Source organism: Arachis ipaensis, chromosome B08 (assembly GCF_000816755.2).
Source record: "Arachis ipaensis cultivar K30076 chromosome B08, Araip1.1, whole genome shotgun sequence".
In the NCBI taxonomy this organism is placed as follows: domain Eukaryota; kingdom Viridiplantae; phylum Streptophyta; class Magnoliopsida; order Fabales; family Fabaceae; genus Arachis; species Arachis ipaensis.
The window spans coordinates 68918341-68945011 of NC_029792.2; the positions used below are offsets into that span (position 1 = coordinate 68918341).

Here is a 26671-nt window from a genome sequence, read left to right on the forward strand (position 1 = left end):
ATAGTCGTAAGCATAAAAGAAAGGGCGCTCCCCCTGAGTCAGGGCAGGGAAGCAAACCCTCTCCTCGGAGTCAGGTGCTACCAATTCATAATTCCTATCTTGATCTCTACTCTTAGAGAGGCGGTGATGTTTCCTAAGCTCCACACAGAATTCAGCATTTACCACAGAAATACACATTAGAACAAGGGAGTCCAACCAATCGGACATTCCCTCAGGGACCTTAGAGGACGTCTCTACAATATTTTTGCGAGAAGACATGGCCAACTAGTCCTACAAACAAGAAAAAAGATTGTACTAAAAAACATCTCGTACGAAATCAAAACAACTCGGCCAACATAATCCAGCGCAGTACAAGCAACAAAAGGAAACCCCAGAACCCACACCAAAAAGATCCAAGGGCATCCTTTGGAGGCAGTTAACAGGACAAGGATTCAGGAAAACCTACAATCCTACATCTTGATATGTCCTAACAAGAAAACAATAAATCCTTTTTTGAACTAAAGCGACACTTTGACATGAAAGCTACGAGCCACAAACCAAGAAAAACCATCAAAATAACCACCTTCCAGACGCACCATCCCAGTTTAATTAGCGAACGAAGCAACCAAACAACAAAACAGCCCAAGAAGAAGTCATCAGAAACACAACCTTTTTTTAGAGAAATAAAAAATAATAATATAAGTTATCTCTTACAAAGTTCATCATCAAAGAAAACTATCAACATCACATCAAAAGAGCAACCTTCCGAGAAAGCAAGTAGATCGCAAAAGAAGAAAATAAATAGCACAAACCCTAGGGTGCAGAAGGTTCATATCAAAAGCAAGAAATACCCCCACAACAATAAACAAGCAGATGCGTGGCAAAAGATCAAACTATCTAAAACCAAAAAAGGCACAATGCAAGCGACGAAGAAAGTAAGAAAGAACCAACCTGGGAAAAGGGAGAAAAACTCTGGAGAAAGCTGAAGGCAGGAGCGACAAGGAGTAGAGTCACCTCTCGAATAGAAAGCCTCACAAAAGTGGAAAATAGAAGATGGAATCCAGAATCACCCTTTCACAGCAAGGAAAGCACAAAGGGTCACCAAGAATACGGCACAGGGAAGAAATACGAAAAACTGCAAACTTCAGAAAATAGAAAGAGAGAAAGAAAGGGGAAGTTACGGAGAAAAGAAACCATTTTTTTTTAGTGTGAAATTCAAAATAAAGAGGCGAAGAGAAACAGGGCAATTAAAAACCAATTAATTGGGGCATTAAACCCTCCCATATTCTCAAGGCTAAGAGCGCTAATGCAAAAGCGCGCGCTTTTAAGAAGAAGCAAAAGAAAATGTTCCATATTCAAAAAGAAGAACGCTACGAAGATGAAGTCGACAAGGTGCTCGAGTTCGGCTTCACCAGAGAAGGATCGAAGTCCTAAAACTAAGACTCGACCTCAAAAAAGAAAGACCGAGCTGGAGAAGGGGCACTGTTCATACCCTGGGTCGAGCTATCCGACCCGGGATGTTTAGCAACAAGGCGACCGACCTCTTCAGGTCAGGACCCCTGACCTCTTCTTTAAAAGAGTTCGGCCAATTCGACATGAAGGGCCCAAACAGGCCCAAATGAAGGGACACAGCCCAATCTAAGGGCGGTTCCCCAGAAGATAAGATGACCTCACGAAAAGATAAAGATAAGATAACTAACTTATCTTATCTAAAAAGGTCACTCCACACTACTATAAATACACTGGAGCACCCAGGTATAACTCATACTCTGATTCTACTAAAAAAATGTTTAATACCCATGCTAACTTAAGCATCAGAGTCCCTTGCAGGTACCCCCACCTTCCGGTGACTAAGGATCAGCAGCAGAGCCAGCCCAACAAGTCGGACACAACCGCTCCGGCCGCCAGAAGATCTCATCTGAGATCGACCTACAGTTTCAGGTAACCCTAGGAACAGAAGGGTTGTCACAAAATTAGAATAAAATTACTGGGAGTATGAATACCAGGTCGTCTGCCAATGAGTTGTAGGAAAGAATGCAGCTTATTGGTCAGAGGTTTTCTAGGAAATTTTGAGTTTGAGAAACAGAAAAATAAATAAGAGAATTTATATAATTCAAATAAAGGCCTTGACCGGGAGTAGATTAATTGGAAGTTCTATCCTTGTTAGGTTTCTCTCAAGATCAATTGATAATTGAAGGTTGCTTCTACTTAGTTATCCTTTACCAAGCAAAGGAAAATCATGTAAGTTGGAAGTCTACTTCTACTCACAAGTTCTAATCCTCTCCCTTGGGAAGGATTAGCGTTAATGACTAGAGAGACAACCAACAATAAACCCAATTACAATTTAACTCTTGAGTAATCCAACTCAAGGTTCTCCTTTCAATCAACTCCCAATCAAGTTAGGGAATTACTCCATTATCATAAATGTAAACTTCACGAAATTAAAAAGGAAAATAAAGAAAGACATGATAATCAATAATCAAAAAGATCAATTAAAAATAAAAATGGTTCTTGTATTAATAAATTATAAAAATAATCCAATTGTAACTCTGAATAAATTAAGGATGTGAAAGAGTAGGTAAAAAGTAAGGAAACAAATTAGAATGATGAAGTCTTGGCAGAGGTAATAACTCTTCTCAATATCCTAATCCAAAAAGGAATAAAGCAAAATTCTAAGAACTATAAATGTGTAGAGAGAAAACCTAGAGGAGGAGTAAAATCAGATCTAAAAACTCAAAACTATCCTAATGCGTTCTCCTCTTGAGTCTCTGCATGTTCCCTGGCTCTAGTCTGTGTTTCTGGGCCGAAAAATGGGTCAAAATACGGCCCAAAATCGCCCCCAGCGAATTCTGTTAACTCTGCAGATCGCGCATGTCACGCGTACGTGTCGTCCACGCGTGCGCGTCGTTCAGCATTTTTCCTTGCCACGCGTACGCGTCGTCCACGCGTTCGCGTCACTCGTGCAGTTTCCAATCCACGCATTCGCATCAGGCACGCGAGCGCGTCACTTCGATTTCTCCATTTCACGCGGTCGCGTGAGCCATGCGTCCGCGTTGCTTCTCACTGGTCATATCCTTAATTTCTTGTGTTCCTTCCATTTTTGCAAGCTTCCTCTCTATTCTCTAAGCCATTTCTGCCCTATGAAACCTGAGACACTTAACACGCAGATCACGGCATCGAATGGTATAGAGGAGAATTAAAATACATAATTAAAAGATCTCTAAGAAGCAAGTTTTCAACCATAGAACAAATTTGGTAAGGAATTGTAAATACATGCAAATCATATAAATAAGTGGGTGAAGACTTGATAAAACCACACAATAAAACACAATATAAATCATAAAATAACGGTTTATCAACCTCCCCACACTTAAACATTAGCATGTCCTCATGCTTAGTTGAAGGAGATAAAGTAAATGAGTGGGAACACGTAAAACTCATGCAATGCAATGCAATGCAATGCAACATATATATATATATATATATATATGAATGCAACTATATGATTCTTGTCCACTTGGTTAAAAGTAAGTAAGTTCTTCAAGACAATTATAAATCAAATTCCACTAATTCAATTCTTATACAATAAGAACTGATTAAAATGCAAAAAGGTAGCTCATAAAAGCAGGGAACATAGAATTTAAGCATTGAACCCTCATTGGTAGTGTATATCACTCTAATCTCTCAAGTGTCTAGGGTTAATCACTCTACTCTTCTCTATTCATGCTTTCTAAATTTTGTTCTATACCTAACCAATCAACAACATTTAATATACCAATGTAAACATCATAAGGTCTTTTTAAGGTTGTAATAGGGCTAAGGTAAGGGTAAGGGTACATATATGGCTAAGTAAGCTTATAAATTGAATCTTTAATTAACCTAAGCTTTCACCTAACACATATATATATTCTATACAGCTTCAAATTTCATACCTAGCTACCCAAAATTTTCCTTTCACATTCCATACTCATGCATCAACCTTTATTTTAATTTTATCACATATGCATTGATCTTTGAACTTCAACTTAGCATTGGGGTAATTTTGTCCCCTTATTTATTTATTTAATATTTTTGGATTTTTTTTTGAACATGAAAATAAACATAGCTTCTCAATGCACATAGATTTTTAATTTTTTTAGTTTCACATGAGTAGGTACCCAAATTCCCATTATTTTATCATGACACATTCCCTTATTAACCCTTGTTCCCACAATCTTCCCATACTCAGTTAACACATAATTTCTATCTTAAGCTAACCAAAGATTCAATTGGGATATATAATTATTTTTCCGCTTAAGGCTAGTAATGTGGTAAAATATAGAACAAATGGAATTTTAAAAGGCTCAAAGTGGTTAACAAAGGTAATTTAAAGGGTAGGCTTATTTCGAATAAGTGAGCTAAATAAATAATGGCCTCAATCATATGCAAGCATATAAATATATTAAGCATTGGACATATAGGATGAAACAAAATATAGATTACAATCATAGAGAAGTAAACACACAAGAATAAAATATTTATGGTTAGATAATGTAACCATGTACTTAGGCTCAAAATCTCACAGGTTGTGTGTTCTTGGCTTTTTAAACTATGTTCCAAATACAACTTCAAGCAAATTTAACATAAAAGTTTTGATTAAAATTAGTGAAATTTTTCAAAAAATAGGGTCTTAGAAGAAGCTTATTATCTTTTCAACCAAGTAGAACATGCATACAATTAACCTATTACTATGCAATCTATCCTATTCTACAAAAGAAAAACTAACTAAATATGATATTTTATTAGTGTTAAGGAAGAGAAATTACCTCCAGAAGCCAGGTACTGACCGACCTCCCCACACTTAAGGCTTTGAACTATCCTCGGTACCATCTGTCAGGAACAGAGGGGTCTGGTAGCAGTATCTCCACCATCGGGACCGTCATGGTTCCCTGTGCTGGTAAATGAAGTGGAGTCCGAGGTGTCTGGGTCTTTGTAGTTTCCCATAAGTAGCTCCTTGAGGTATGTGAATCGGCGCCTGTTTCGACGCTCTCTTAACTTTACTTTGTGTTCCTGCCGATCCAACCTTTCAAGTATCTGATGGAGCAATTGGTTTGTTGTAGGAGCTTGTGGTGCTAATGGAGGAATATCTTCAGCCGGTTCCGTAGGCTGGCTTGTAGTGGCTGCTGGTGGTCTGATATATTTCCCGTTAGGAACGTACTGATCATCCCATAGAAGCATGGCTTTGGTGTCCCCAGCCCTGTAGGAGACTCCGGCTGCTGAGACGAGATCTCAAACCAAGGCGGAAAAAGGTAGGTTGCCCGCAATTTGTATGTGTCCTATTGCATTCCGAATGTGTCTTGGTAAGTTTAGGTGCTGGTCTGTAAGGATACACCAGAGTAAAACAGCCATGTCTGTAGTGAAGGAGGACTCGTGAGTGCTCGGAAATACATAATGGGACATGATCTGTGCCCATACTCGAGCATCCAAGGTAAGTGCTAAAGCCGATATCCCTTTGGGTCGAGATCGATGGTATCCGTAGATCCATCTGTTGCCAGGTTGTGCGATAACTCTGAGAATGGCGTCCCAGTCAAATTGGTATGTCTGGCACTTGAGTGAGGCTTCTTGGAATGCGTCCAATCCTTCTGGAGTAGGGGAAAGATCTAAAGCTTGCTGAATGGCCTCTTCAGTTATGGAGACTTGTTTCTGACGGACATAGACAGAGTGCATGGTTGGCATTTAAAAGTTGGAGTAGAATTCTACGACCCATGAAAGATTAACCTGCCGTGACTGTCTCCGTAGAAATCCCCATTGTCTTCGTTCAATTTGCGGCTCAACAAAGGTAGCAATGTTGGTCGGGAGAATAAGAAGATACTCATTGTTGTAATTCCTCTCTGCCAGGATAGGGAACATCTGCTCACAGTAGCGGTTAGGAAACTGCGCAATGTCCTTTGCTGGGAAGGCCTTATCTTTTCTCATCGACCTTGATGATCCTCTTTATTCTTTTTGTTGAGGGCTTTACTGCTGTTGAAGATGGCTCTGCCACTAATGATCTTTTTTTTCCTCTCCTTGCTGGTGGTTTGGGAGTAGCTTTCTCCTTTTCTTTCTTGGTGGCCATCCTGAAAAAGAAAAAAGAAAGGAACTTTTGTAAAATTAAGGGTTAGAGCAAGAAAGAGAACAGGATATGTGATAATCAATGCACGGTAAATAATGATGACGTTAACACATGGTCATGACTACATGTGAAAGCTCATTCATGGTAATATAGCAAGTGCATGTGATGGCAATTGAATGCAAGATGTTTATTGGCATGCCGGCAAAGGCATGAGTAGCATAGATCAAGCATACAATGTCCAAGTTAGATTACCACATCATTCAAACTAACAATCTATTTGTATTAACAATAATATTTTAATCAATAAATTATAAAAAGAATTTTGTTAAAAACTGGCATTAAGGTAGTAGGATAACATAAAAGTATTGCATGATGCCATACGGGCTTTTTCACAAATACATAGCATGCATGGTAAATATGTTCTTGAAAATATAAAATAGAACATGCAAGTACCCCTTTAAAAATGTAATATTAATTGTCAAACAGATCCATGATAATCCACAAGCAAAATATAGAAACTAAAGACCGAAATAAATTTTTAACACCAATTAAAAGGAGTAAAAAGAAAGAAAGAAAAAGAAAAAGAAACTATAGATAAAGAAAGTAAAAAGAAAAAGAAGAAGAAAACATAATAAAAATAAGAATAATAATGTAAAAGTAAAGAGGGAGAGAAGAAAATAAAAACCTTGATAATGGTGGTGAAAAAGAAAGTAGGAGAAAGTAAGAAAGAAGTAAGGAGGAAGAAGGAAGAAGAAAGAAATAAGAAAGGATAAGAAAAATAAGGATTTGGAGAAGAAAAGATAAGATATTTTAGCTGATCTGGATATTCTGTGTGCCGCATGTGATGCGGACGTGTGGATCACGCTTTCGCGCGGTTGGCGCGATTGCTAAATGACACGGACGCATGGGGCACGCGGTCGCGAGAGTTGATTGGTGCGATTGGCGCGAGGGCAGCCTCACGTTCGCGTAACTCTCTGTTCGAAACTCTTTTTGCCAAATTTTAGGGTGCCACAGTCGCGTGGTTGACGCGATCGCGTGAATGGCTATACTTTGAAAAATGACGCGGACATGTGGGGCACGCGTTCGCATGAGTGGGCTTGTGCTTCCAGCATGGGTCCAGCCCCATTCCAGCCCAACTTACTGCCTTACATCCATTTACGTTGATTTCGCAGACGCGTGGGGAGGCTAGTTCGTAAATGACGTGAATGCGTGGTTGACGCTGTCGCGTGGGCATATTTGTGCCTAAGGCACGCCTCCAGCCACGCTTTCGCATGACTCTCTGTTCAATTATCTTTTCTTTCTTATGCACCTGTGACGCGGACGCGTCAGTGACGCTGTCGCGTTGCGTGCATTTTTTTTAAATGCAGAATGCTCATGCAAACTATAAGCAGCTATATGCAGGGATGATGAGAAGAGTTATAATGAAAAAATTAAAGTAGAAATAAAACTAAGAATGAGATGGAACGATCATACCATGGTGGGTTGTCTCCCACCTATCACTTTGCTTTAACGTCCTTAAGTTGGACGCTCCACTAGCTCAGTCTTCTGCTGTTGGTGGATCCTCCAAGAGGAAGATCTCTAGCTCCTTGTTTTTCTTCATCTTCTCACCATGATATAGCTTTAAGTGATGTCCATTGACTTTGATGAATTCAGAGCTTGAAGGATGACTCAGGTGGAAAACTCTGTATGGCTCAGCCTTTTCTACTCTATATGGACCTTCCTATATTGATCTCAACTTGCCTGGCATGAGCCTCAGTCTAGAGTTGTAAAGGAGGACTAAGTCCCCAGGTTGGAACTCTCTCCTCTTGATGTGCTTATCATGCACAACCTTCATCTTCTCCTTGTACAGCTTGGAGTTCTCATAAGCTTCTAGGCGAAGGCTTTCTAATTCCTTTCAGCTCCGGCTTTCTCAAATCCCATGTTGCATTCTTTCACTGCCCAAAAGGCTTTGTGCTCTACCTCAACTGGGAGGTGACAGGCCTTTCCGTAAACTAAGCGGAAGGGACTCATCCCAATGGGTGTCTTGTATGCTATTTTGTATGCCCAGAGTGCATCTTGTAGTCTGGTGCTCCAGTCTCTTCTATGAGGTTTGATGATGAGCGGATAATTTATACGCTTTTTGGCATTGTTTTTACATAGTTTTCAGTATGATTTAGTCAGTTTTTAGTATATTTTTATTAGTTTTTAATTAAAAATCACATTTTTGGACTTTACTATGATTCTGTGTATTTTTCTATGATTTCAGGTATTTTCTGGCTGAAATTGAGGGACTTGAGCAAAAATCAGATTCAGAGGTTGAAGAAGGACTGCAGATGCTGTTGGATTCTGACCTCCCTTCACTCAAAGTGGATTTTCTGGAGCTACAGAACTCCAAATGGCGTACTCTCAATTGCGTTGGAAAGTAGACATCTAGGGCTTTCCAGCAATATATAATAGTCCATACTTTGTCTGAGTTTAGACGACGAAAACTGGCGTTCAATGCCAGTTCCATGTTGCATTCTGGAGTTAAACGCCAGAAACAGGTTGCAAAGTGGAGTTAAACGCCAGAAACAGGTTACAAACTGGCGTTCAACTCCAAAAGAAGCCTCTACACATGTAAATCTCAATGCTCAGCCCAAGCACACACCAAGTGGGCCCCGAAAGTGGATTTCTGCATCATTTACTCATTTCTGTAAACCCTAGTAACTAGTTTAGCGTAAATAGGACTTTTTATTATTGTATTCAGAGACTTGGTTACTCCAGTTCCCATCTGGGGCCGAGACCAATGAACTCTATTATCACTTATGTATTTTCAACGGTAGAGTTTCTACACACCATAGATTTAGGTGTGAAGCTCCGCTGTTCCTCATGAATTAATGCAAAGTACTATTGTTTTTCTATTCAATTCAAGCTTATTCCTATTCTAAGATGTTCATTCGCACCCAAGAACATGATGAATGTGATGATTATGTGACGCTCATCATCATTCTCACTTATGAATGCGTGCCTGACAAACACTTCCGTTCTACATGCAAACAAGCTAGAATGAGTATCTCTTAGATATCTAATACAGAGGACCGAGTCCGAGATATTAGAGTCTTCGTGGTATAAGTTAGAACCCAGGGATGGCCATTCCTGAGATCCGGAAAGTCTAAACCTTGTTTGTGGTATTCCGAGTAGGATCTGGGAAGGGATGGCTGTGATGAGCTTCAAACTCGCGAGTGCTGGGCATAGTGATAGACGCAAAAGGATAGTAAATCCTATTCTAGTATGATCGAGAACCGACAGATGATTAGCCATGCAGTGACAGCGCATTGGACCATTTTGACAGAGAGGATGGGATGTAGCCATTGATAACGGTGATGCCCTACATAAAGCTTGCCATGGAAAGGAGTAAGAATGGTTGGATGAATAGAGCAGGAAAGCAGAGGTTCAGGAGGAACGAAAGCATCTCTATATGCTTATCTGAAATTCTCACGAATGAATTACATAAGTATCTCTATCCTTCTTTTACATTTTAATTATGTTTTAATTATCAAAACTCAATAACTATCTGAATCCGCCTGACTGAGATTTTCAAGGTGATCATAGCTTGCTTCAGGCCGACAATCTCCGTGGGATCGACCCTTACTCACGTAAGGTTTATTACTTGGATGACCCAGTGCACTTGCTGGTTAGTTGTGCGAAGTTGTGACAAAGGGTGATTCACGTTTGAGAGCGCCAAGTTGTTGGCGCCATTGTTGATGATCACAATTTCATGCACCATTTGACTATCTTCTGCAATATACGCTTTATTTCTCTGTTAGACACCTTGGCTTGCCCATTAGTTTGGGGATGGTAGGCTGTTGCAACTTTATGAATTATCCCATACTTTTTCAGTAATCCTGTTAGTCTCCTGTTACAAAAGTGGGTGCCTTGATCGCTCACGATTGCTCATGGTGATCCAAAGCGACAGATAATATGGTTTCTAACAAAGGAAACAACAGTGTTAGAATCATCAGTACGGATAGAAATTGCTTCCACCCATTTAGAGACGTAATCTACAGCTAACAGTATATAAAAATAACCATTAGAATTTGGAAATGGACCCATGAAGTCAATGCCCCAAACATCAAAAATTTCACAGAAAAGCATAATCTGTTGAGGCATCTCATCCTTCTTGGATATATTACCAAATCTTTGCCAAGGGGAACAAGATTTACAGAATTCAGCAGTGTCTTTAAAAAGAGTAGGCCACCAGAATCCATATTCTAGAATTTTTCTAGCTGTTCTTTGAAAGCCAAAATGTCCTCCACTCTCAGATGAGTGGCAGGCCTCTAAAATGGACTGGAATTCTGACTGAGGCACATACCGTCTAATTACCTGGTCAGCACCACATCTCCATAAATATGGATCATCCCATATATAATATTTGGACTCGCTTTTCAGCTTGTTTCTTTGATGCTTAGTAAAATTTGGAGGAAAAGTGTGGCTAACTAGATAATTAGCTACAGGTGCATACCAAGGGACTACTTCAGATACTTCTTGTAGGTTATCAAATGGGAAATTATCATCTATAGGAGTAAATTCATCCTTAATGTGCTCAAGGCGACTCAAGTCGTCTGCCACTAGATTCTGGTTACCACTCCTACCCTTAATTTCCAAATCAAATTCTTGTAGTAGCAGTATCCAACGTATAATCCTTGGTTTAGACTCCTTTTTAGCTAATAAATATTTTAGAGCTGCATGGTCTGAGTACACTACTACTTTGGTACCAAGTAAATAGGCTCGGAATTTATCCAGAGCAAAAACAATAGCAAGAAGCTCTTTTTTAGTAGTAGTGTAATTAGACTGAGCAGCGTCTAAAGTCTTAGACGCATAAGCAATTACAAAAGGATCCTTACCTTCGTACTGAGCCAGCGCCGCTCCTACTGCATGATTGGAAGCATCACACGTAATTTCAAATGGCTGGCTCCAGTCTGGTCCTCTCACAATTGGAGCTTGAGTCAAGGCGGTCTTCAGCTTATCAAATGCTTGCATGCAGCTTTCACTGAACTCGAACTCAATATCTTTCTGCAGCAATCTGGATAAAGGCAATGCTACCTTACTGAAGTCCTTAATAAATCTCCTGTAAAAACCTGCATGGCCAAGGAACGAACGGACTTCCCTCACGGAGGAGGGGTAAGGTAAACTGGAAATAACGTCCACCTTTAATGGATCTACAGAAATGACAGTATTAGACACAACATGCCCTAGTACAATCCCTTGTTTTACCATAAAGTGACATTTTTCATAATTCAATACAAGGTTCATACTAACACATCTATCTAACACTCTAGATAAACTATCCAAGCAAAGATTAAATGAATCACCATATACGCTAAAATCATCCATAAAAACCTCCATACAGTTCTCAATAAGGTCAAAGAAAAGACTCATCATGCACCTTTGGAAAGAAGCTGGTGCATTGCATAAGCCAAAGGGCATTCTCTTATAAGCATAAGTTCCAAAAGGACATGTGAAAGTAGTCTTTTCCTAATCTTCAGGAGCTATATGAATTTAAAATAGCCTGTATAACCATCTAAAAAGCAATAATGGGATTTACCTGATAGGCGATCAAGCATCTGATCAATGAATGGCAAGGGGTAATGATCCTTGCGAGTGGCTTGGTTGAGACACCTATAGTCAATGTAAACTCTCCATGAATTCTGCACTCTAGTTGTCAGAAGCTCTCCATGCTCATTTCTTATTATTGTGACTCTGGACTTCTTGGGCACTACTTGTACTGGACTGACCCATTCGCTATATGAGATGGGGTAAATGATATCTGCTTCAAGTAGCCTGGTCACTTCTTTCTTGACAACTTCTAAGATGGTGGGATTCAATCTTCTTTGAGGTTGATGGACAGGCTTTGCTCCCTCTTCTAAGAATATTCTGTGCTCAGAAACTTGACGATTGATGCCTACTATATCTGCTAGGCTCTATCTAATTACTTTCTTATGTTTTCTCAGCACACTGAGTAGCTGTTCTTCTTGTTGAGAAGTGAGTTCCCTTACAATGATAACTGGAAACTTCTGCTTGTCCTCAAGTTAAGTATACTTGAGGTGTGGAGGGAGGGGCTTTAATTTTAATTTCTGCTCAGGTTCATCAATGATGTCACACTGGGAGATAGAATGATCTTTCAGATGGTGCTTCATAGCTTCATTTAAGCTGAACTTCACTATTCTGCCATCTATCTCAAAGGAGTAAGTTCTTGAGAATGCATCCAGCTTGAACTTTGAAGTCCTCAGGAATGGTCTTCCAAGCAGGATCGATGATGGCCTTCCTGAGTCATTAGGGGGCATTTCCAGAATGTAGAAGTCAATGGAAAATGTGAGTCCCTTAATGCTCATTAATACATCTTCAGCAATCCAACCACTGTAATAATGCTTTTATCAGCTAACACAAAATGAGCTACCGACCTTTTTAAGGGAGGGAGCCTCAAGGTATCATATATAGACAAAGGCATTATACTAACACACGCTTCTAAATCACACATGCAGTGAGAAAATATCACACCTCCAATGGTACAGTTAACCATACACGGACCTGGATCACTACATTTTTCAGGTATACCTCCCATTAAAGCAGATATAGAACTACCTAAAGGAATAGTTTCTAATTTATTAATTTTATATTTATGTATACATAAATCCTTTAGAAACTTCGCATATTTAGGTACCTGTTGAATAACATCAAAAAGGGAAACAGTTACCTCAACCTTTTTGAATATTTCTACCATTTTGGGATCAAGTTCCATCTACTTTCTGAGCTTCCTTGCAATTTGTGGAAATGGAATAGGAAGGGCATTTTCTACAACGTCTGCATCCTTTGGTGCTTCTTTCTGTGGTTGAGCTTCTTCTTCTTCAATTATGTCTTGTACGTCCTCTTTCTCTTCAGCATCTTCTACCTCCATCACCTCTTCAGCTGGGGCGTGTTCGGGTGGGTTTTGCTCCTCCTAATTCCTCTCTTGCAATGTGGTTCTGGACCTTAGGGTGATGGCATTGATGCCACCCTTTGGATTGGGTAAGGGTTGAGAAGGAATTCTACTGGAGCTTGCATGTTGAGTGTTAGAAGTATTGGATGATCCCATCTGAGAGATGAGAGCTTGTATAGCGGGTAAGCCATGAAACTTGGGCAACAAGTTGATTAGTGCAGTCTTTAGTTCAAAGTCTTCAGCCACAGTTGGGTGATGCACTTGATACGGCTGCAATGTAAAATCTGGTGCTCCAGCTTCCTAGAGAGTAACCCTCCTTGGTGCTACCATGTCACCTGCACGTGAATCAACTGAGTCAGTATTAAATGAGCTTATTTCGCTCTCAGATGGCGGTTCAAATTCACCCTCAGATGAGATTGGTGAATCGATAATAATCACTTCACCACCCTCAGAGGCAAACCGACGTCGAGTCCGTCTAATATGTGAAAGAGTTCTTTCAATTTCAGGATCAAATGGGACTAAACTCGGATCAGGCAATGAACGTATCATTCAACGAGAGAAACATGCAGCTCATGGTAATAAAACAAAATAAAATAAAATGCAAATAAATAAATTCCAACCAATAAGTTAGCACACTATTGCAACTCCCCCGCAACGGCGCCAAAAATTGACGTGGCGGAAATTGGTAGATTAAGAAATTAATGTTAGAGATACGTTGCAAGTACAGTTCTTAACCAACCAAAAATCCATTTATCAATTTAGAAGGGTTGTCACAAAATTAGAATAAAATTACTGGGAGTATGAATCCCACGTCGTCTCCCAACGAGTTGCAGGAAAGAATGCAGCTTATTGGTCAGAGGTTTTCCAGGAAATTTTGAGTTTGAGAAACAGAAAAATAAATAAGAGAATTTATATAATTCAAATAAAGGCCTTGACCGGGAGTAGATTAATTAGAAGTTCTATCCTTGTTGGATTTCTATCAAGATCAATTGATAATTGAAGGTTGCTTCTACTTAGTTATCCTTTACCAAGCAAAGGAAAGTCAAGTAAGTTGGAAGTCTACTTCTATTCACAAGTTCTAATCCTCTCCCTTAGGAAAGATTAGCGTTAATGACTAGAGAGACAACCAACAATAAACCCAATTACAATTTAACTCTTCTTTAGATCAAATGCCAGGTCAGTGGTCATCCAATCTGAACGGGGGTGACACTCCTGCGGTCCTTTCCCTTGGTGATCCTACTCAAAACGTCACAGACAAGGTCGGATCTTCTAGATCAGAGAATGTTGCTTCATGATTCTAGCTTATACCACAAAGGCCCTAATCGCCCCGTACTTCAGCTAAACTGATGTTTCCAAGTCCCCAACAAAGTCATGGATTAGCCGTCTAAGATATGTATAATGAAGCTTGTGGTTCAATACTATCCCGTCAAGGACTTGCAAGAACCGATGTAGAATACGGATGACGGTCATGTTACACTCCCAATTCATTAGGATGAAGAACGAAGATACATCTTAGAATGGAATCAAGCATAGACTGAAATAGAAAAGTGATATTATTAATCCATAAGAATCAGCAGAGCTCCTAACCTTAACCTAGGAGGTTCAGTTGCTCATACTATACAGAAAGTAGTAATGTAAATTTGAATGGGCAAAGATCTCTAACAAGGGTGATATTTGTTCTATATATAATAACCTAGTAACTAAGAAGTACAAAATTATGATAGAATAGACTAGAGGCGCGAAATCCATCCTTGGGCCAACTTTGGTTGAGTACTTGGGCTGAGCTTGGTGTCCACTTTGAGGAATGGGAAGTGAAATATGCTGCCTTCTGCACTTGGTGGGTGTTAAATTCCCATTAGGGGGTGGTTGGCGTTCAACGCCAACTCTGGGTCTCCTTTGGGGCAATGAATGCCACAGCTAGGGCATAGCTCCTTGGCGTTCAACGCCCAAAATGGGCAGGCTCCTTCGAAGAAAAATATAGACCATTGTATATTGCTAGAAAGCTTTGGACGTTAGCTTTCAGACGCCATTTCGAACGCGTTATTCAGACCTATGTAGCTCTAGAAATGCTCGTTTGAATGCACAAAGGTCAGATTCTAACAGCATCTGCTACACTTTCCTTGCCTCTGAATTGGACTTTGCCAAAACTCCTCAATTTCAGCCAGAAAATGCCTGAAATCATCATAAAACACACAAACTCAAAGTAGAATCCAAAAATGTAAATTTTGCATTAAAACCAAGGAAAATATAAGAAAACTTAAACAAAACATAACAAAAACTATATGAAAATGATGCCAAAAAGCATATAAAATATCCACTCATCAGAACACAAAACTTAAACTGTTGCTTCTCTCCAAGCAACCAAAAAAAAAGTAGAATTAAAAAGAAGAGAAGGATACAATAAATCTCAGAGTTTTCAATGAAGCTCAGTTTCAATTAGATGAGCGGGACTAGTGGTTATTCACTTCTGAATAGTTTTGGCATCTCACTTTCCTTTGAAGCTCATAAGTGCTGGCATCTTTAGGAACTTAGAATCTAGATGGTATTATTGACTCTCTTAGTTTAGCTCTTTTTAATTCTTGAACACAACTTCTTTTGAGTCTTGGTCATGACCCTAAGCGCTTTGTTTTCCAGTATTACCATTATGAGAAGAAATTTTGTATGGTCTAGAATTTTACCATTAAATTCTCGTTGCAAGTATAGTTCTAAACCAACAAACAATTCTCAATCAAAAATTAGTTTGTCACAAGTGCAAACCCCAATAAAAATAACCGAAGTATTTAAATCTCGGGTCGTCTCTCAAGGAATTGCAGGGAAGTGTTCATGTTATTGGTTATGGGACAAGTATTTTTGGGGTTTTGAATAAGAGACGAGAAAAGTAAATTGCAAGAAAGTAAATGGAAACTCAAATAATAAAAAAGTCTTAGCAAGGGTTGATGGTTAAGGATCTTTATCCTTGTTACTAAGCACAACATGATAATTGCAAGGATTAATCCCATTAAGTCATCCTCTAACAACTGAAGGAAAGTCAAATGAGCTACATTAATCCTAATCCATAAGTCCTAGCCACTCACTAATTGACTTAGTGAAAGCTAGTGTCAATGGATACCAATTATCAATCATTTGGACATTAGCAACTCAATTTCACCTAAGTTACCATCCCAAGCCAAGAACACAAAAATCTACTCTAACATCCTTCCAAGCATTTTGTCAAACACTTGGAAGGCACAAAAGGAAAGCAAGATAAAATTGCAAGAAATATAAATCTACAACTACCAATTGCAAGGAAATTAACAACAACAACTCAAATCAACAATAAAAGAAACCAAACATAAATTGTATTAAAGGAGAATAGAAGAAACAAGAGTGCATTAACAACAAAGTAAACAAATACAAGGAGGGAAATTCTAAACTAAGAACGTAAAAGTAAAGGAACAAGAAATTAGAAAGGAAAAGTGAATCAAAGCATGAATTAAACCTAGATTTGAGAAATCCTAATCTACATCTAACCTAATTCTAGAGAGAAGAGAGAGCTTCTCTCTCTAGAAACTAACTAAAGCATGATGAAAACTAAACTATGTGCTCTCCCCCTTAACCCCTCTTGAATTCTGCATGTAATAGCCTCAGAAATGAGTTGGATTTGGGCCTGGGAAGCTCAGAAATTGCCCCCAGCATTTTCACTTTAATGAGGTCACGTGCGACCTGCGACGCATACGCATGGGTCATGCGTACGCGTCAATTGGCATTTTTACTTCCCAGGCATATGCGTCACGTCACATGTACATGTCTCTATGCGACTTCTTCTCCACGCGTGTGCGTGCGTGTCGATGTATGCACTCCAAATCCTTGTTTTTCCATGAATTCTCCATTTTGCATGCTTTTCTCTTAACTCCTTTGATCCATTCCTAGCCTTTTCAACCTGAATTCACTAACAAATGCATCAAGACATCTAGTGGAATCAAAAGTGAATTAAAATTAGCAAATTAAACGCCTAAAAATCTTTTTTTCACTCTTAAGCACAAATTAGGAGAGGGTCATGAAACCATGCCATTTCATTGGATAAATGTGAGAAAAAGTGATAAAATCCCCTAAATTAAGCACAAGATAAACCACAAATTGGGGTTTATCAAATCTCCACACACTTAAACCAAGCATGTCCTCATGTTAAACCAAGAAAGAGACAAAGGGTATCAATATTTATTCAATGTAAACTACCTAAATGCAACCTATCTAAATGCAAACTATCCAAATGAATGCAACTACTTGGTCAAAATAAATCAATCCCCAAGAATACATATATGAGTACAATGGCTAAAGCAAAAGCAATCAAATCAACCCACAATTGAATTGAGTTATTAAAAATAGTTCACAAACTTGCAAGAAAAGATGACCATGGGTGAAAACATATAATTGAGCGATCGAACCCTCACCGGATGTGTATCCGTTCTAGTCACTCAAGTATATAGGGTTGATTCACTCAATTCTCCCCAAATCATGATTTCTAAGATTTATTTTTCATCTAACAATCAACAATTATTTCATGCATGCGTACAAATATCATGAGCACTTCCCATAGGTTGTAATGGGGCTAGGGTCATGGTAAGGATGCATATGGTCAAGTGGACTTGAAATTTGAATCTTTGATTAACTTAAACTTCCCACCTAACTTATATAACAACCTATACAATTTAAATGCTAACCTAACTACCCATAATCCTCACTTCTTCACATAGTCATGCATTCTCATTTTGATCACAACTCATATGCATTGATTATTACTGGACTTCACTTTGGGGCATTTTGTCCCCTTTTTATTTCTTTTCTTTTTCTTTCTTTTCTATTTTTTTTCTTTTGGTATATATTTTTTTTCTTTATTTTGTATATATATTTTTTTTCTTTTTCACAATAAAGTATATACAAAAGTATCAATGCATATGGTTTTACATTTAATTAACACATGAGTATGTACACAATTCCCATGATTTTCAATGAAGATACAACACACACCTTTTTCTCAACCATTGTCCCAAGTTTCCCCACACTTGAATGATACATACACTCACTAGCCTAAGCTAATCAATGATCCAAATTAAGGACATTTATTATTTTTCACTTTAAGGCTTGTAATGTGCTAAAATTAAGAACAAGTGAGTTTATCATAGGCTCAAAGTTGGCTAACAATGGAGCATAAGAGGTAAGGCTATTTGTGTAAGTGAGCTAATTGAAACAATGACCTCAATTATATAAATGTATATATACATGGAATAATGGCCATAAAGAATCAAATAAATCAAAGATTACAATCATAGAAGGAGAATAATGCACACAAGAACGAAAATAAGTGATTGATGAGTGAAAAATTGATGGTATAGAATTTCACAAATGAAATCTCGTTGCAAGTATAGTTTCTAAACCAACAATAATCCCTTCATACAAAAATTTGTTTGTCACAAGTACAAACCCCTAATATTAATAACCAAAGTATTCAAACCTCGGGTCGTTCTCCCTAGGAATTGCAATAAAGTGTTCTTGTTATTGGTTATGAAGTATGTTTGGGGATTTTGAGATAATAGATGATGCACGGAAAACTTGTCTCATAACAAATTTCCCTTCGGCAAGTGTACCGAATTGTCGTCAAGTAATAACTCACAAAAGAGTGAGGTCGAATCCCACAGAGATTAACGGATTAAGCAATCAATGGTTAATTGATTATCCTAGTTAGACGGTTCAGATTTGAATGATGAGCAGCAGGAAGTGTAAATAACATGAATGTAAAAGAAAAACTATAAAGTGTAGAAAAGTAAAATAGCAAGAAAAGTAAATGTAAGAACTAAAAATAAAATGAACATTGGGATCAAGAGATATTGCAATCCTCCAGATCAAGTTCATTCTCATCTCTTCCTCAATCAATGCATTCATTGATCTCCTTGGCAATCTTAAGTGATCGAATTACAATTCCTTGTAATTCGATCTCTCAAATCTTGATCAATAGCCAATTCCTTGGTCAATTGCTCATGAGAAGAGATGAAGTATGGTCACTGATTATACCACATGCATTTCCCAAATCAAGTGTTGGAAGGATTACAGTCACATATCCATCCACACCCAATTTGGTCCAGCATGAGAAAGCATTTCTTGCATGATCTCTTCATTCCTCTTTCAAGGTTCAGAAGAGATCCAAGTATGAATAGTTTCTTTTCCAAGATAACTACCCAATTGGATGAAGATCGAAAGCCCTCTAGTAAAATCAAGAGGAAAGAAAGAAGAAGAAGAATAAGAACTACACTTAATCCATTGAATCACAATAGAGCTCTCTAATCCAATGTAAAGAGTTAGTTGATCATTGCTCTACAAAAATAGAAAAGAAAGAAAGTGCAGAAAAGTAAAGATGAAGATTCAAACTGAAATTGAAAATTTAACATTCATAAATGAAAATTACAACTAAAAGAAAGAGAAGGAAAAGTGTGTGATGGGAGGGAGTCCGAAGACCCCTCTTCAATTTCCCCATTCCAGAATTGTCCCCCCTTTCCAAGCTTCTTTTCAATGTAAAGACTAAGGCCTTTATATAGGCTCTCCTAAATTACAAAATTAAATTAAAAGAAAATTACAATTAAATGAAAATTTCTATTCTAGATGCTTCTTGTGGTCTTGATTGGTTGACAATTGTGGGCTTGCTTGCTTGAGCTTTGAAGTGGGCTTGAGAGAGAGTGAGTCAAGTTGAGGTCCAGGTGCTAAAGTTAGTGCTAAAGTTAGCCACACTAACGCTACAAGTGTGGCGTTAGTGCTAAAGTTATTGTGGCTAAAGTTGCACTTGCTACCCAGTTGGTGTTTTTGGGGCTTAAAAGATGTCTCTTGTTTGTTCTCTAATTTCATGCCCACTATAGAGTATTACATATCGTTGGAAAGCTCTGAATGTCAGCTTTCTAACGCAACTGGAATCACCTTAATTGGACCTCTGTAGCTCAAGTTATGCTCTTTTGAAGTGGACATGGTCGCTGGCATAGTTGCCAGCGTTAATGAAAAACTTGAGTGCCAATAACGCTAGCGATCAGGGCTTCATTATTGCCAGTTTCTAAAGCTTAAACTTAGTGTCCACCCCATACTATTATATATTGTTGGAAAGCCCTAGATGTCTACTTTTCAATGACTTTGGAAGCGCATCATTTGGAGCTCTACAACTCGAGTTACACTTCTTGGAAGGTGAAGAGGTCAGCTGGCCTTACTACATGTTGATACCATGTTCATCTTTGCACTTTCGGGGCAGGTTTTCTCCCTCAAATTTAGTGTCAACCATATAGTGCTATATATGCTTGGAAAGCTCTGGAATCCTACTTTCCAATGCCACTGGAATCACCTCATTTGGAGTTTTGTGGCTCAAGTTATGCGTGTTTGAAGAAGGCATGGTCAGGCTGCCAGGTGGGACTTTTGCCCATGTTAACCACCACGTTAACTAAGTTAACGTGGGAGTTAACGTAGCTCATAGTGGCTTGTGTGGGCTCATCCCAACGTTAGTGACAATGTTGGGTGTCACTAACGTTGGCGATCACCTCCCTTCTTCACGTTAGCTTCCACGTTAACTAGGTTAACGTGGGCGTTAACGTGGCTTATTGGGGCTTGTGTGGGTTCCTTCCAACGTTAGTGACAATGTTTGGTGTCACTAATGTTGTCGACCACCTTGTTTCGTCACGTTAGCTTCCACGTTAACTAGGTTAACGTGGGAGTTAACGTGGCTTATTGTGACTTGGCCAACGTTAGTGATAAAGTTGAATGTCACTAACGTTGGCTTCCCCTTTACTTCTTAACGTTAGAGGCCACGTTAACTAAGTTAACGTGGCAACTAACGTGGCCACTTATGAGCTTGGTCCAACGTTAGTGATAATGTTAAGTGTCACTAACGTTGGCTCCATTTCCTTTCTTCAAAGTTAATGCCACTAACTTTTCTCACTAACGTTGGGGCTTTCCTTCCTTCCACGTTAGTGCCCACGTTAGTGTAACTAACGTAGCCACTAACGTGCCTTCTTCTCTTCTTCTTTTGGCCTGAAATCAATCAAACAAAGTGCATCAAAGTCTTGCTCTTAATCATGGGATCGTGCATCATCCAATTTATCATATAATTCATGCAAAATTCTCATGAAATCATGTAAAGTGCACAATGTATGCTTGAATCAAGATGTAAGTGAATATCTACCCAAAACTAGCTTATTTTCCAAGAAAATGCATGAAACTACCTTAAAAACAGTAAAGAAAAGGTCAGTGAAACTAGCCAAAATGCCCTGGCATCAATAGACAAGAAATGTAAATAGAAAAGGAAATAAACTAACAACTAGAAAAGCTCTTGGAAAAGTATGAGAATTAGAAGTCCTATCCTAGTTATCCACTTATCCTTATTAATTGTGATGAGAATTGTCCATTGCTCCTACTTAGTTAACCTCTAACTATGAGGGAAAGTCAAGTGGATGAATTAACTCGATTCCACAAGTCCTAGCCAAATCATAATGTAAGACTAGCTTTAGTGGCATTCAAGTCAATTAGCAACTTCTAATTAACAATTAACAAAAGAATTAGATAACTCAAGAGTCACTAATTACTCTACCAAAGCCAAGAGGAGAAAAATCTATTCTACAATCCAACCAAGCATTTTATCAAGCACTTGGAAGGCATAAAAGGAAAGCATAGTAAAATTGTAAGGAAAGTAAATCTATACTACTCAATTGTGAAGAATCAACAACAATAAAGCAAATCAATAATGAAGGAAATCAAAACATGATTTGCATTAAAGAAAAAATAGACGAACAAAAGTGCATCAACATAAAAGTAGAGAATTACAAGAATTAAATGCAAAACTAGAGAGAGGAGAAGTAGAGGAACAAGACTTGATAAAGGAAAAGTAAATCAAAGTATGAAATTAACCTAGATCTAAGAAATCCTAATCTAGATCTAACCTAATCCTAATTCTAGAGAGAAGAGAGAGCTTCTCTCTCTAGAAACTAACTTTCCCTCTAAAACTCAAACTAAAACTAATTGGTAACTCCTTGCCCCATTCCCTCTTCAATCCTTGGGTTAAATAGCATCAGAAATGAGTTAGATTGGGCCCAAAATGCTTCAGAAATCGCTGTCCATGAGTTGCCTTTAGTGAGTCACGTGCAGCTGCCCACGTGTATGGGTACATCACGCGTACGCATCCCTAAATGCCAGGCAACTATGGCAAATTTTATATCATTTTGAAGCCCCGGATGTTAGCTTTCCAACACAACTAGAACCATCTCATTTGGATCTCTGTAGCTCATGTTATGATTGATTAAGTACGAAGAGGTCAGGATTGACAACTTTACGATTCCTTCATTTCTTCATGAGTTCTCCATTTCTACATGATTTTTCTTCATTCCCTCAATCCAATCGTTGCCTCCTAAACCTAAAATCACTTAACAAACATATCAAGGCATCTAATGGAATCAAGGTAAATTAAATTTAGCTATTTTAAGACCTAAAAAGCATGTTTTCACTCTTAAGCACAATTAAAGGAGAATTTACAAAACCATGCTATTTTAGTGAATAAATAGGAGAAAATTTGACAAAACCCTCTAAATTCAACATAAGATAAACCCTAAAAATGGGGTTTATCAGTGATTATATGATGTAACCACGCAATTAGGCTCAAAACTCACATGCTTGTGTTCTTAGCTCAAAAACATGTCCCACAATGTATAATTCAAGCAAGTTCCATGAAAAAAATTTTTTTACTCAAATTAATTGGGGTGCCCTATAGATAGATTTCTTGATAAATTTTATTATTTTGACTAAACTTATTATATATATATATATATGTGTGTGTAAAAATAAGAAAATGCAACTAAAAATCCTAGAAGACCTAAAAATAAAATGCAAAAGTGTTGGGATTAGAAATTTTTCATCCAAAAACGCTGAGCGATCGGACGACCTCCCCACGCTTAAAATTTTGCAACCGTCCTCAGTGCATTCAAAGATGAGCAAGGGGGTACGGCGACGATACGGATTGCCACCTTCAACTGGTGGATCAACCGGTGCTGCGTGTTCTTTGTCCCGCTTCCATTTTTTGCTTATAATGACTCATCCTGAAGATAGAAGACAGGATAGTAAGAAAAGTAAATGTAAAAGCAAGGAAGCCTATATTGTTGGAATGAGGTAATAATCACTAGAATGAAGTGAGTGACCCAATGTGCGACATGGATAAAAGTAAATGTGCATTCTAAGTTGTGCGCGGTTTAGAACAGACACACACACTAGCATAAAAACTATGTCACAGGTACACAAAAAGAAACATGCACTTCACTCATTCTAGTGTGCTTGAGATGCTCTAAACTCGTAGGTTAAGACAACCAAATAAGCAATAAAGAAGCATGAAAGTATTCAAGCAAAAGATCAAGCAATTGTGAATTGGATAATGAATGGACATTGATTGATGTGCAAGAGAACTTAATGGACCAAGTAATACATGAGACTTACACATCAATCAATGACACACTTTGAATTTGGGCTCACCTCACCTAGTGAACCTAAGATGGGAAACATGACTGCTATACAATGTAGTAAGAGAGAACTAGAGATGAAAAATCAATCACATAGCGAGCATGGTCCATATAACTTGAGAATTTCAAAAGGATGTCCCTAGGTGAGCTTCCAATCCAATTTTACAAAAGAAACATTATGCCAAAATGACTAGTTTCAAATATGTGTAAAGCACATAAGTAAACAATTAATGGTCAATCATGTTATTAAGGCATAAGCATAACATATGGATGCATATAATCAAGCAACACAATGCATTAAGATAAATGCACAACATCCATCAAGAAATTACCTAATCAAAGAAAAGAGTTCAAATCACATGGTGGCCAAATCATGCAATTCAAAAAGATTTAAGAAGCTTGAGGGCAATTCTCATGTACTTGGTATCTGAAAAGGTTAAGCATGAAAAATTCAAAACCAAGTAACAAAGTATAACCTCAATAAAGAAATCCAACAATGAAAATTAACAACAATGATGTTAAAATAACATCTTATTAGTAATCAGCAGCAATAAACAGTAGACAAGATTAATAATTCAACACTTATAATGAAAAAAAATAGAAAATTAAACAAAAATTAAACTAACTAAATAGCTAACTAACTAAACTAACTAATAGTTGATGGTGTACGGTAGTGTTGGATGATGGTTGAAGAAAGGAGGGAAAAGAAGAGAAGAGAGAAGAAGGAAAGAAATAGAGAGAAGATGAGAAAAGAAGAGTGGTGAAACAGGGAAATCCACGTGTATGTGTGGTATGACGCATGCGCGTGGTGAGGTGAAATGGGAGCGACGTGTACGCGTGGGTCACGCGTACGCGTGATGGGTTATTAGAGGGGTGACGTGTACACGTGAGGTGACGCGTGCGCGTGGGTAGGCTTGTGCGAAACACACTATTCCAGCCTAAAACTCACACAACTCTCTGCAATTTGTATGGGAGGTGAAAATTTTGGATCCACGAGTACGCGTGAGTGACGCGTGCGCGTGGATTGGCGAAAAACTTGGGGTTACGCGTACGCGTGGGTGACGGTACGCATGGGTGACGCGTACGCGTGGTATTGTGCTCTGTTTTTCAAAATTTTTCCAAGTTCTTGCACCAAACCAAGAACTTCAAACCTCCAAATAGCTACTAAAACACCATAAAACCTTATTTAACATCCTAGACTACTAGCTAAACTCAACAAACCAATCAAAACATGAAATTAAACTAATTTTATTAAACTAATTTTACCAATATTTACAACAGAGAAAAGTGAAAAGATTTTATCATGGTGGGGTATCTCCCATGACGCGCGGAAAATTTCGGAATTAAGAGTTTATATTTAGAACAGCATTGCAAGTACAGTACTTAACCAACGAAAATTCTGTTTATCAATTTAAAAGGGTTATCACAAATTAAGAATAAAAATATTGGGAGTAGAAATCCCAGGTCGTCTCCCAACGAGTTGACAAAAGAGTGCTATTTTATTAGTCAGAAATTTTCTGAGAAATTTTAATGTTGGAGAACGGGGAATTCAAATAATAATTAATTAAAATAATGAAAATTAACGAGAGAATTTATATAATTAAAATAAAAGCCTTGACCGGGAGAAGATTAATCGGAAGTTCTATCCCTGTTGGATTTTCTCAAGTGTGATAGTAAGAGGTTGTTGTTTTTACTTAGTTAACCCTTAACGAATAAAGGAAAGTCAAGTAATTGAGCTAACTCTTATTCACAAGTCCTAATCCTCTCCTTATGGAAGGATTAGCGTTAGTGACTAGAGAATTGGCCAACAATTTCCAATTAAAATCAACACTTGAGTATTCCAACTCAAGGGTCCCCTTTTAATCAACTCCCAAGTCAAGTTGGGAGTCTACTCCATTGATATAAATGCCATTTTAATAAACGATCAAAGAGAAAGAAAAGAAGACATAGAAATTCAAATAAAGTAATTAATTAAAGGTAAAAATAATTTTTTGCATTAATAAATTCCAAAACCATAAACATACTTATCTGAACAGGGTTAATGAGTAATTGAAAAAGTAATGGAATAAGGAAACGAACTAGAATAATGGAAACTTCAACGGAGGTAGTAACTCTTCTCAATATCCAAATCAAAAGCATAAAATTCTAAAACTATGAATATGAAGAATACCTAGAGGAAGTGGTATATCTCTCCTGATTCAAAACTAAACTAAAAACTATGCGAATGAGAATGTGTGTTGAGTCTCTGCTTGTCCCCTGGCTCCAGTCTATGATTTTGGGCCGAAAACTGGTCCAAACTCAGCCCAAAATTGCCCCCAGCATCTTCTGTGTTTTCTGCACGTGGCGCATGTCACGCGTACGTGTCAGTCATGCGTACGCGTCGATGGTCATCTTCGCGTGTCACGCGTACATGTCAGGTATGCGCACGCGTCGCCGTGCAATCTCGCTTCTCACGCATACGCGTCATGTGCGCGCACGCATTGCCATGAAAATCTCCAAATGACGCGCACGCGTGCTTGAATCTCCAATAAGCTCCATCGTTCAAAATTAATAGCTCCAAGCATTGTGGGAGTTCTTCATAAACCATGAGCTCCCAAAATTGATTATCCTTGTGCGATCCGGGGTCCCACACTTTGTTTTGACACTCGTCTTCAAGTTGATCATCATTATTCCATTTGGATGCCATAATCTTGGAATTCTCACTCAAGCGACCAAACATCATCCTAGACCCAAGCAATCTAATTCTACACCAACCCTTGCTATTATGCCTTGAACATGCAACCATCATGAACTTTGATTTACAATGCCAACCACTAGCCATTTCCCTTTTGCTCTTAAAGCCACAAAGAGCTCTAAGTTGCCCATCTATCTCAAACAAACCATATTCAAGTGAAATCATAAAGCTTAGGGATAAGATATTTACCCACTTGAATGAAATAATGGATGGTGATGGCTTGGGGAGAGGTATTTCCAATGTCCTTACAAGCTTCACTCCCTTGTATTCTTCTTTGATTACCCCCACCTCTAAGCAAGCTTCTTCAATTTCAACCTCTTCCTATTGGTAGCTTTATTCCAATTCAATCTCTTCTTCATTGCTTACCAAGGGCATGGGAGGTCGTGCATCTTCTTCTTTAATCTCTATTTCAAGTCCAATGGGATATG

At 38.3% G+C, this 26671-nt stretch overlaps 1 long non-coding RNA gene across 1 annotated transcript; it reads right to left on the bottom strand.

Moving 5' to 3' along the window:
• Window positions 2307-25767, bottom strand: LOC110265545. The gene is made up of 3 exons (XR_002351696.1): window positions 25727-25767; window positions 16179-16186; window positions 2307-2718 (listed from the first exon to the last, which is right to left on the bottom strand). It is a non-coding gene; the product is annotated as an uncharacterized LOC110265545 (long non-coding RNA).